Source organism: Porites lutea, chromosome 5 (genome assembly GCF_958299795.1).
Source record: "Porites lutea chromosome 5, jaPorLute2.1, whole genome shotgun sequence".
Taxonomy (NCBI): domain Eukaryota; kingdom Metazoa; phylum Cnidaria; class Anthozoa; order Scleractinia; family Poritidae; genus Porites; species Porites lutea.
The window spans coordinates 32,551,496-32,564,041 of NC_133205.1; the positions used below are offsets into that span (position 1 = coordinate 32,551,496).

General features: G+C 37.7%; 1 pseudogene; it reads left to right on the forward strand.

Moving 5' to 3' along the window:
- The window catches only part of LOC140939144 (E3 ubiquitin-protein ligase rnf213-alpha-like), an 87,616-nt pseudogene extending 76,342 nt beyond the window's left edge, over positions 1–11,274 (forward strand).
- The last annotated feature ends 1,272 nt before the right edge of the window (positions 11,275–12,546 follow it).

A 12,546-nucleotide genomic window follows, 5' to 3' on the forward strand; every position in this document is an offset into this window, starting at 1 on the left:
GAAATATCATTGGCTGAAGAGCTTTTTATGGAGACAAACGCTGAATTATGATTGGTATTTGAAAAGAATTCAGGGTTTAGAGATGATCAAAAATAGATGTTTTGTCATTAAACAAGTTACAATTACGTTTGCATCAATGTACATCATTTTCCATTCCTCTTCAGCAAACACGCATAATATGAAGCTTCAAACCCGAGAGAGTCGTCGAAACTGGGAGACAGATTTCAGTTCTGTTATTATTGCTCCCGTTCTTAAGGTATGTTGAGACCATTTTTCAGTATTTTCATGCACTTTAAGAGGTCATTCAGATTCTGACCTCAAGGTCATAAATGCAGTCGCAATGAAAGAAAATGAATAAAGATGATAACTATATGCTGATTTCTAACAAAATTCTGATTATCTATCTTAGCAACTTGACCAGAGGTTACAAACGTGTTCCAAGCTCGTAATGGAAGACGAGCAATTTGGTAAGGCTTGTAATATATGTATTTTTTGATGAAGCAACGAATTAAGCGTTGTCTTTATTGTCTACGTTGCTGTCGAGGGCAATAAAAACCTGTTTTTCCTGAGCTAACGTGTATACATCAGCCCTCAGCTTGGGATAGGAATACCACAGAGGTTCTACGACCACCCGAGAAGCTTAGATACCCAATAAGATGACTTTGTTACTCCCGATTATTTATTATTTTTAACTGCTAGGGCTGTCTAGGAATTTCTGTTGACCTCTCATAAAGACTGCGGTCTGAAATAAAAAATACACAAGGAGCCAGAAAAGAAGTGAATTGCAATAAGCTGACTCAAGACCTCAATAAGCTGAGTCGGCCTTTTTCATTCTTTCACGAGTGGATCAGCTGAAGAGAATTGATCTGCATTACTCACTATTCGCATTTCCACTTTAGGAAGTGACCCATTAGTACGGACGCTGTACGAGTTTGACGAACAGAAAGAGGACCTAAACCTCGGGGTGAAGCCGATGTCACGGTCCCTATGGAAGTACAGACGCCAAATTACTGTGGAGCATCTGGCAAACTCATTCCAGCAGGAAGCTTTGTCTGCTGGTGTAAATCAAAACAAAGTTTTAGGAGCTTTCCTAAAACAGGTAAAAAATCTCTTCTCATAAAACGTAGATGTCCCTGCTGCTTCATCTATCGCTTAAAATTTGAGTGTGTACTAGAATGTGCAGCAGCGCCTGAAGTCATCATTATCAAACGGCAGATCTTTATGCCTTCAACGAGTTAAGCAGCTTAATCCTTCAATAAAAAAGGGTTTGTCTTTACCAATTAAGGCCCTACGGATTCTTCTGACACCATATAAACACTTCGCTCACGTACTTAGAATTCAACTTGTTGTAAAGCTTTGCATGGTTGCTCAAACTCGACGACTTTCACAATGCTAAATCAGCAATTCTTCTTCTTTAATCACCGTTTAAGACTCGCCATCAAAGAGCGCCATGAATTTTGTTGATAGTCTTCGTTATATATTTAACAATTATTCGCCGAAGGCGTAGTTAATATTGTTGAATAATATTGTTGGATTATTAAACATTAGTATTCTCCAAATCAGTGGATAGCAATTTTCGCGCGTTCTGATTGGCTCCCTTAACTCGGAATATCCCTTGGATTTTCACTGTTTTGGGACGGGATTCAAAATGGCTTGTCGTTTCGCGACAGTTTCGAAAGATGAAATTTTCGCGGTAAATGAAACAGCTGCACCAACAAATACCAAGAAACAGACAAAATTTGGCTTGTCGGTGTTTGCTGGTCGACAGAAATTTTTTTTTTAACTGAACTTGCAACAAAATCATAAAAAAATGATGCCCGAAACACTGTCAATTGAAACGGGAAATAATTGTTTTAGTAAAATCCAACTAGTTGGTAAAAAATATCGAGACCAAACAACTTTAGCTAGCAAAACGCGATTCAGCCACCATTGTTTTGGTTTTCAAAGCCGGCGCTTTTTGCTACTAGTGGGCTATAACATATAGTTTAGTAGTAGCTCAACCAATCAGAACGCGGCATTGATAATAGACCACTAGTTGGATTTTACTAAAACGTCATAGTCCGAGATAGCGAACCAATCAGATTGCTTGAATCACCAAGATTACGGAGTGTGTATACACCTATTTCAATTAAGGTTGCTTCTGAGAAGAATGATGCATGATCCATGTTTCATAGCCCGCGGTGCATTATTGTAGCAACTCTAGTAAATTATGTGCCTGCAACGCGCCTAGAAACCTAGAAAGCAAACGCTGCTAACGCTTCTATGCTATGTCAGCAGAACGTTAAGACAATGTATTTCAAAACACTGAATCCTAGGCTTTTTAATTTAAGACAGTGATTTGAAGTTAGGTTTTTCTCTGTGGTAATATGCAAATGCCGCAAAGTTTCAACGAGTTTGCTTGGCTCGTACACGTGGGAATTTTGGATAGAGTTTAAAAAAATCAAATTCAAGGCGTTTGTTGTACAACAATAAATAACTTAACATTACTTGTTTATCTATTTTCGAAGCAATTTTTTTAAACCTTAATTAAAAAAAGAATAGCGTTGATTTGCTTTATTGAAATAAGCAGCATTCTGGCCCATGCAAAAACGCAGCTTAATCAGACGGTAAAACCCTATTCATTTAATGCTATTAGAAGAAGAGGCTTCTAATTTTTTAGTATGAGATGTTTAGAATGAAATTTTTCAGCTCACTCATGCTTAAGAATTTTAGCAGCCATTTGACTTGAAAGCTCTCTTGAACGCCTTTTCACAAATGATCTCCATAATTTCAATGAACGTGAACAAGACTAAACTTCTCGCTACAAAAGGGTTTACCATAGTGCACTGCAGGCTATGAAACATGGTTCACGGGAGCAACCTTAATTGAAATAGGTGTATACTTAAGATAAATATTTGACTTTTGGTTGTCATTTTTTGTGCTTAGTGGTTTTTTCTTCTTAGAGATTGCTATTAAATTTTTTTTCTTCAGGAACATAAGTTGCGGTCAATTCAGTTTCTTCCCGATATTGTACGACTTCAGCGTTTGTTGATGGATCGATTTCACAGAAGAATTGACAGGAGTGACGCAGAGAAGTTTGCCATCCGAGACTTTCTTAAAAGTCTTCCAAGAGGTAATACTGGTGCCTTACCGTTCAGTCCTTTTCTAAGAATACTTTTTCTTCTAAGTTCCGTTAAAAGTTAAGTTAAAGTCATCACTTCCCACGGCTAATGGATTTCTTTGTTTCCCATTGTTGGTTTGTCAGCTTATTCTTCACATTTTGCCATTGCTGGAACAAAGAGCCATAACTAAAACAGTTAAAACACCTTTTCGTTAAATATTTCTTTGCGTCCTCTGCTGAAATAATTGATTGGGAAGGCAATAAACATTACAGTTGTGTAACTGTTTATATACTTCTTATTTTCTCCTCTGTGTAGGGGCCGCAAAAGAAGAGTACGTCAATCTGATTCAGAGTTTTAAGATGGCGTGGAACTCTTGCCACTCATTTCTTGGCGATCAAGGTAAGAGAGTGGTAACATTTTATTGTAGCAAAGGAGAGTCAAGAGAAAAAGTAGAGGATAAATGCATTTGGAATTAAATTGGTGATTGAAAATATCTAAAAGCCCCATTTTGTGACAGTGTTGAAGCCTCATTACTGACGAACCCACTCTAAAAATGTAGTGATAAATGCTCTCTTTTTTCACAGGCCGACTCCGTGTACCAGAGGATCTCTGTAATACCACCATGGATAATGACTGTCCAATTGCTATGCTACTTCCCAGCACTACAGGAATGGGCGTGTGCTCTACGGCACTGACATTTTTCTTAGTTAACACGCATGACGAGTTTCTTGGAACCTTTCGTAGTTTGACCAACCAGGAAAGGTATTATTTGTTATGAACGTTTATTTTCCGTTCGATGATAGCCTTAGGATGGTGGGCCTTGTGGCTATGTGTTCCAGACAAACCCAATCATATTTCTGCTACAAACTACAAACATTGTAATCTAAGCTCAAAGTGTTCTAGCGCTGTTATTAAGTCCTCGTCCCGGGTATAATTCTATTTTAACTGCCACCGCGTGCTCCAGATTAAGAAATTAAGAGGGCTAGCCGATTTGTGTTGCTGGCGCTTGCAATCATGAGAACATTTGGCGAGAAGAAAGGATCACCAGCAGCTGTTAAATTTGAAAAGTAATTTTCACGTGCGTTAGCACTCTAGGCGAAAGGAAACATATTTATTTCCTGTTTTTGATAGGCCAGAAGGACTTTTTGACCAATTACAACTGAGGAATGAAATGCTTCTTGAACTGGTTTGGTAAGAGCAAGGGCGCGGGGGCTTTTCTCTCCCTTTCGTAAACGGTTCTTCCATTGCTGCTCCTGTCTCCGCGGATGAATTGGGGGTAAAAAAAGACATTAGTTCATGGCACTTTCCTTCTTTTTATATGCATCACACAGTTTATAGAAGCATGTATCACCAGTGGCGGTGGAGATGAAGCCTGTCTTCTAACCGAGACGGCAAATGAATTGAGTAAATTAGCTATGAACTACATTGATTAAACACCATGGGTTTTCCTTGAATTTCACATGAAAACGAAAAATCCTAGTTGGCCGTATAACAATGAATCCTCCTGCTGCCGATGAAAAAAATCTCTAGGCTGCATTTTATAGTGTGCGTTTACAAGTTAACGTCCTAATTCTAACATAGTAATATCATGTTAAAACGTTTTTATAGTGCCCTTGAGCGTGTTCCTGTGACAGAAGTGACAATTTCGCACCTGATAGCCTATGATCCCGAGAAGGACCTGCTGCCACTAATTTTAGCGCACTGTAACTACTCGTTAGAGGTGGGGAAGGAGACTTCAGTTCAGTATGACTGGGCTGCCCTGGAGAGGCAGTTGATTGACAGGTTCCTAAGAGGAAGACCTTTTGTCGATTTCAGGGTAGGTCACTGGCAACATTTCGGTAAGACAGAACAAGCATCGGGAATAATCTTTGACATCATATATCGTATATTATATAATTTGTCGATTCCTTGAATATTTTATTGCTGAATTAAAATCAAATAATAATAACAGGAGAAGGAATGGTAATTTTACAATGTTCATTACGATTTCAAACTACGCATTACGTGGCAGTGATAATTTGAGAGCGCTAATTGATTCTTATTTGATGTGAACCAGTGAAAACAAGTGGTCAAGGTAACAACTATTGCACGGTAACAGGACGAAATGCCAACTGAAAACATAAGCGTCATTTATGTCTTAATCTCAAGGCATCAGTGTCCCGTTAAATTTTCCAGATGGCAGTTTAATTATTTCTTTGTTTTTATGCTCTTATCATTCTACTTTAGGAGGAACGTTTTGCTTTTAGTCGAGACACACGTGACGATACCGTGTTTTCCTCACTGGCAGAAAAAATCCCGCAGGTGAGTGCGTTGGTAAAACTTTTCAGTAAGTATAGAAATATGAAATATATCAGGAATATATGCGGTGAAATATATCAGGAATTAAAAACCATACATTTAATTATTCTGAATACTGTTTCAATACAGTTGGTTCAGACCGAATGCTGTTTTGTTTTCACTCAAGTTCAAGGTTACACAATTTTTTCAGATAATCTGATAAACCTACCAGTTAGCAAAGCAATTCCCGCCCTTTTTTAAAATTTTTATTTTTATTTTGATCTTTGGCTGGGGGCCCGAAACGTTACTGGGACTTTCGAAAAACGGGCCCCGGTTACCATATAACACGTGAGAGAACGTTTTCACTCACGTGGCCAGCATCTGTGTAAATGTATTGCAACAAAGGAAAGCCTTACATATTAAAAGAGTTTAACTCCCAACGTATTGGCTTTTTAAGGTGGTATTACGCGGGACGATTCGCAACGACGACTTTTAGCGCAACGCAGCGTCGCAATGTTGGAACAATGGTGTAAACAATCAAAACAATGCGGCAACAAAGTTGCAACGCTGTTTTGTGCTAAAAATGGTCGTTGCAAATCGTCTCGTGTAACATCACTTTACACCATTGCGACTGCCGTTTCATTGTTTTGGAACACCAATATGGCCACCGTGACCTTATGTGAAAGCTCTACATAAGGACTCTTTTGGACCTTTTTGCAACAGATATTAGTTTCAAACCAAACTATGATGTTCCATCGGTGGGGGAGTAAAACTAAACAGAAAGGCTAATTAAAAATGCATTCTTGGAGTTGATGAGGTAAACTGGCCGCTATAAATGAATTCAAAACATTTTCTTTAACCGATGAACTTAGTTTATAAGCTTTTAATATAACAGTTTCTCCTCAAAAAGATTAAGTTAGTGATTTTTGTCACAGGAACCTATCTCTCGTGTAATCGAAGGCCAGATTATCACCGATCTCCGCTCCTCGTTATCGGATGTTTGTGATGTGTTATCGTCACTGGATATCGCCATTGGCTTCTTAGCTTCTTCAGGAGGCCAGGAGGGAAAACAGTTGAAGTCTTACTTGCATGAAACACTTAAACTTCCCAAAGAGCGTGGACTTAAGAGCCCAACGGTACGTGAAGTTTATTGCATGTAAGTTCGCGTAAAGGTGTGGACTGCAATTGCCATTTTTTATTGCTCTACAAGAAATTCAGTGTGAAAAAAGCCAGTGTGTATTTTATTTTTAAAGATACGTCAGTTTATACCCGCGCAGTCTTATTCCATAACTGTTCAACGTAGCATACTTTGAGACACTTTATCGCTTCCTTTATTGGGTATTTACGAGGTTGCACGGGAAACTAATCGACAGTTCATCCCCCCCAAAAAATAGTCCCACGGAACAGTTTTTAAACACAATAACTACTTAGTCTCGTGTGCAAACTCAAAACGGACCATGCCTGATAAACATACCGTGACAGAAACATGTGTTTCATAGATGCAACTTTCGGAATGGCTAATTTTCCTTCATATATGTGGCGTGCCACGTTTATCGGAAAGACGTTTTTTTAAAAAGTAACTGAATTATATCTCGCACGCTGATTGTCTAATTTTTATTATCAGTAAGAGTATAGACACATAAAATGTTAATTTATGAAGACGCGGTCATTTGCCGAACGAATGCCGAACTTCAGTGTTTTTGCTTAGTTTAGTTTCGCGGAAGATTTTTTTTCTGTCCTCTAGATAGCCCTGATGTAAGACTTGCATCCTGTTTGGATTCACTGCAAAAAAGCTTTAGCAGAAGAAACTAAACAAGACACTTAGTTTAAGAAAGAGAAGACGGCTTGGTAGAAACACAGTCAGCGATTTAGCTTTAAAGTTAAAAAAGTGAGAAAACAATTCTGAAAGTTGAGTTTATTAAAAAAAAACACATAAATTGTGGTAGTTTTCTTTTGGCAAGTACTGAGTGTTTTTCTGACCCTTTTTTCCGAAAGCAAAACAAACTTTTTGTGCAAACTTTATGAAACTTTGTGAGTACCTGGTAAGTTGAATTGAAAACTTCATGCATATAAAATCCGACTTTCGGTTTGATTGTACACAGCTCATATAGCTGAATGGCGTTCAGGACGACAAACAAGGCAAGAACTGAAGTAAACAACCGGCAGTACACGTTTTCTGTTCGTAGTGATCGTTTAGTAACTCTTCAAATCTGTCAGGCTAGTTTGATCAGCAGACAGCTCAACCGTACATTGCTTCGACTTGTTCGGTTACCTAAACGGCTCCAAAATCTTTTTTTTGGAATACTAGTTAACCTTTAGGCTAGTTTACGACTTTATGCAGCTAGGCTAGTTTACGACTTTATGCAGCCCTAAAATGCCCCCGTTTTTCAAGACAATAAACATCACTGATCTCATTCTTGTTTGAAGTTTGTAAACAATTTAATTCCTAATATATGTAGGGCAGTGGCGTGACACAACCTGTCGAATTTTTAGCCAATGAAACTCCGTTACTTATCATCAGTAGCCAATCACAAGGCGAGAAGAGTTATTGACAATAGCATATCGCTAGCTTACAAAAAGTCATAAATTTTCTTGTGTTTTCTTCATGTCCTCAACACTTTGACTATGTAATGTCGTCATTTTTTCAACAATTAGAGTACGGACGATAAAAAATTTTCAATTTTTCGTCTTTTAACGATGGCTTGTTCCCAAGGCCTCATTGTTCTGATTTTTTTCTATTGTTATCGTGATTGTCTCCGCAAAGCACGGGCACAATAAGTACTGGAAACTTCGACGATCTTTCGAGGTTGAATCTTACTGCACTTCCCCTGCAAATTCGTTCTCATTCTAGCAGAGCGAGATTGCCAGGCGCAACCTTTAGGGGTCAGTGAAATAACATTACGATCATATGGAAAAATAATCGTAAGGAAATTATTCAAAACAAATGAGGATAGCGGTGGGAGAGAGTCAAATATTGTTGTTTCGTTTCGGAGTGGAGGGTCAGGAAGAGGAAATGGGGATGACACGAAAAATTAGCGAATCCACCGACAAAATGTACCTTTGTTTACTACTTATGTCATAAGCGATTCTTCATTCCTTTAACAAAAATTAAAAAAAAAAAAAACCTGCCAACAAAAACGCGGCTTACTGGGGTAGCATAGTTTATAGCTCCATGACAGGTTCCCAAGCAACTTCTTATTTATTATCCTTTGTAGGCCGAGCAGCACTGTCATTTGTCACATACCTTAGCATTATGGCGACTCATGGCTTTGGAAAAAGCTAAAATAAAGTCAAGAAACAAGCAGGTAGGTAGAAGGTATTTTCTTAATTAGTAGTTTTTAAACATATGATGGGAAATTAACTCGAATGCTTTTGGCAGTGAGTCGTTATTATGAACAACACTAAATGCTCTGGGAAAACATTTTCTCCCGAAGTGACACGCGCGATGCTTCGCAAAGATAGGAGAAGCCTAGGAGAAGGTATTTATTTAAGGAACATTTTTTGAATAGATGATGGCAGTGAGTCGTTAGTATGAACAACACTAAATGCTCTGAAAAAAAATTCACCCGAAGTGACACGTGCGATGCTTCGCAATGGTAGAGGGAGGCCAGGAGAAGTTATTTTCTGAAGGAGTTTTTTGTAAATAGATAATAGGAAATTAACTAGAATGCTTTGTAGTGAGTCGTTATTTTAAACAACACTAAATGCTCTGGTTCAACATTTTCACGCGAAGGGACACCGGCGATGCTTCGCAAGGATAGGAGGAGCCTGATTTCACTCTGAGACAGACCTTAGCGATTTCATGCAGCCACGACATCGAAGGCATTAAAAACGTCACTAATAAAATTAATTCGCTTGCGTTCAAATTCTAACCCGTTTCACTTGTCGGCTGTAGGCGAATATTCCTATATTTAGAGACCGCATTCAAGGTAAATGATGGAAAGAAAAGGTCGTTGTTCGTATGAGTCTTCCATAAAATGTAAATTTTAACAATTTCACGTCATAGTCATGCATGGTTGGCAAAGAAATGTACCAAAAATTGATAGTTTCCTTAAAATTTTACACACCCTTCACAAATCTTTCTTGGACCTGACAAAACTACAGATTTCTCTTCTTTCTATAGTATCTGTCATGTACAATGTCGCACCTTATCGATCTAAACCACAGTCTTATTTTTCAGTTACTTCCCCATGTTGAAACTAGTAAACTACTTTCCTTAAAATTGTTTCGTGTATGTTATTACATGGTTCTTGACGCTGGCCATTTAAAGTGGTAAACAGCAGAAAATTTAACAAATCGTCTACCCTCTTTCAGGAGCCGTTTGAGCAAATGTCTGACATTTTCAAGGAAAAGCTAAGTTCGAGTGACGTAGCACAATTAAATCGTATTCTTCGAAAAATTGATATGGACTTGTTTCTTCCACGACTGTTGGAAATGGTTCTGCTCAATGTAAAGCACGCGAAGGAAAACATCGTATCCATGAGGTGAGACTGGATTTTGCTAGGCCATCTACAATTTAAGTATAATTTATGGGCTCAAGTTCAGGCACAAGATACCGCTAAGAGGCTAAATATTCAGAGGGATAATTCGCTCGCATCAACATCTTTGGTAGATTTTGTTCCTGTTTGTACGTTGTATTCAGTTGTTTTTTAGGGCCCAGTTGTTCGAAGGCCGATAAGCGCTCTTTTTCTTGTGTTCAAAAGCATTTTCTCGCATAATTTTCTCTCTTATTTTTAGAGCGTCCAATCATCAACTTGTGGACAAAAAGCATTAAAACTGAATTGCTTTTAAAGCTTTCAAATCTGAATTCAAATCTCGCACTAACTCTGGGTTATCTTAACCCAGCTTTGAACAACTCGGCCCAGAAAAAAAGAGAAGCGGTTTCAGTTATACAAATAGAAATTGTTAGAACGACCAATTTGTTTTCGATAAAGAGAACCAGTTATTTCTCTTGCGCTTACCCAGAGGCAAGGCTGTCTTGATGGACTTGATTTAAAAGTATACTGTTTAACAATTGTTTTTGCAGTTTTAATGAGTATTTTGAGCTCTACCTGGAGGAAAAGGGCTTAGAACAAGTCCCGGGAACAGAAAACATTTCTGATGATGTTAAAATGAAGCATTTGAAAGCAGTTTGGAACGCCGCTGTCCAGCTAAGTGATGACTTTCACAAAGGGAGTCAAACCGCTGCAGCTTGATCATTACCGGCTCCTACAACGAAGTTCTTGTAGTACTAGATAAATCAGTGAGAAACAATAACAATCCAGCGGAAACAATAGCAGAGTTATCCTTCTCTAGTGCTAATAACTTTTGAGGCTAGTAATCAGTTTGACTTAAGCGTAAATGTAAAACCCGTAAGTGTTGGCAGTTGACGAAAAGTTCTTTTTTAAGCTCTTTACTTAACGTTTGTAATGTTCAGGTTATGTTTGCTGTTACATGAAGAAATTCAGATTAAATTTACATTCGTTTGTGTATTAGAAGTAATATTGCAAGGCGTGGTATTTGTCTCAAGGCTGTAGTAGGTCCTGTTAAATCGAACAACAATCATTATGATAGAATCATTAAACTTTACCATGTACGTTTAGTTCGCAAGAAAGAAACGAATACCACTGAAAATAGTACCCAATATCAAGCAATTACTTCATTAAAGGCTATGTTAGTATATATTAGTGTGTCAGATAATAGTATTGAGTAAGCTACACTGTATGCTTTTTTGATTAATCACAAATTTAAATTACAAATAAAGAATCGTTCCTCGTAAAGCTTTGGTCTTATTTTCACTGCTCAAAGTCTAACATCGGGAAAACCCGTATTTTTAGACGAACAACTTATATAAACGCTTTTATCAGTTGTTACGTTTAAGTGAAAAAGAGGTGTAGGGATGATAAAGCGCGTGACTCGTGTGAATTAAGGAATGACACCTCACTGATATCTAGCTTTTACCCTTCTCTCGTTTTATTTTGCACTTCACTTCCTTTATCTTTAGTTATCACTGTGCGCTTATGAAAGAAACTATTTTTGGTGTTGACCTTGCACCTTTTGAAGTCACACTTCCTTAATTACGCAAAATTGTACATCTTTGAATTACAAGACTTTTAGAAACATTTAAGTTCTCAATTGTTCTTTTATTGTATTTAGGTAAATGCTAAACATGTCAAATTAATCGGGGAATTTAAAAGTATTTTATTTCTTAGTAACAATTCAATGCCAGTCTCTCTCTAAAATGAAAACGTTACAGTTTACAGAAAACAAGTAATTTCTAAAAACCCCGATTAGTCCCATAAACCGTGTGCTTATAGTGATAAAAGCAAACAAAATAAAAATTAAAACAAATCTCTTTAAGGTTGGGTCAATTTGAAACAAAAATAAATAGCAGAAAATGGGTGTGGCAAGTCATGTGACTGAGAAAATCACTTATTTAAAATGAAACTGATATGCTTTTATAAAGGGGGTTAGGCCTGCAAAGTCTTGAGTGAAAAGGTTTAAGCCTCTTTGAACCAGACCAGCCCCCTACAAAATTCCCGAAACCCGTTCCCTAAAGGAGTTAAAATCCATCTAAACATTAAAGAGTATAAACTTGTGCATCAATTTTTGCGGTTATGACAATTTTTTTTGCTGTAGCGAGCAATTCGTCATTAAGACCAACAGAAAGGTTGTTGTCATGAATCTCGATTCCTCTGTCTCTAATGATAAAATCCATTAGCGTGGAATCCTTACGACGAGACAACACATCAACCTGTCGATACCACGGAAAGTAACCAGTTTGGCTTTGTTTAAGTCGTCCATAAGAATTAATTCGTATGATATACAATTTCTCATTTCCTAATTTGAGAAATTGTCACCCAGAGTGTGTCGTTTACTGTTTGCCGTAAACGTGTTTCTGAATCCAATTACTAGTCCGTGAATCGCAGAATCTCGAAAATCAGAGGCTTACGCCACAAGTAGGAAGAAAAGGAAAGATGCCAATAAAGAACAGAAATACATAAAAAAAAATAAAACAAAACATACCAACAAACGAAACAAGAGAACAATAACAACAAAGAACAGGAAGAAGAAAAAATAAATCGACCTCATCTAGGAACTTGCCACTGAGCTAACTGGGTTACTAAATCCTGGTTGTTGGGAACGTCGGCTGGCAAGCCGCTTCGTTTAAAAGCTTGCTTTATTGTTC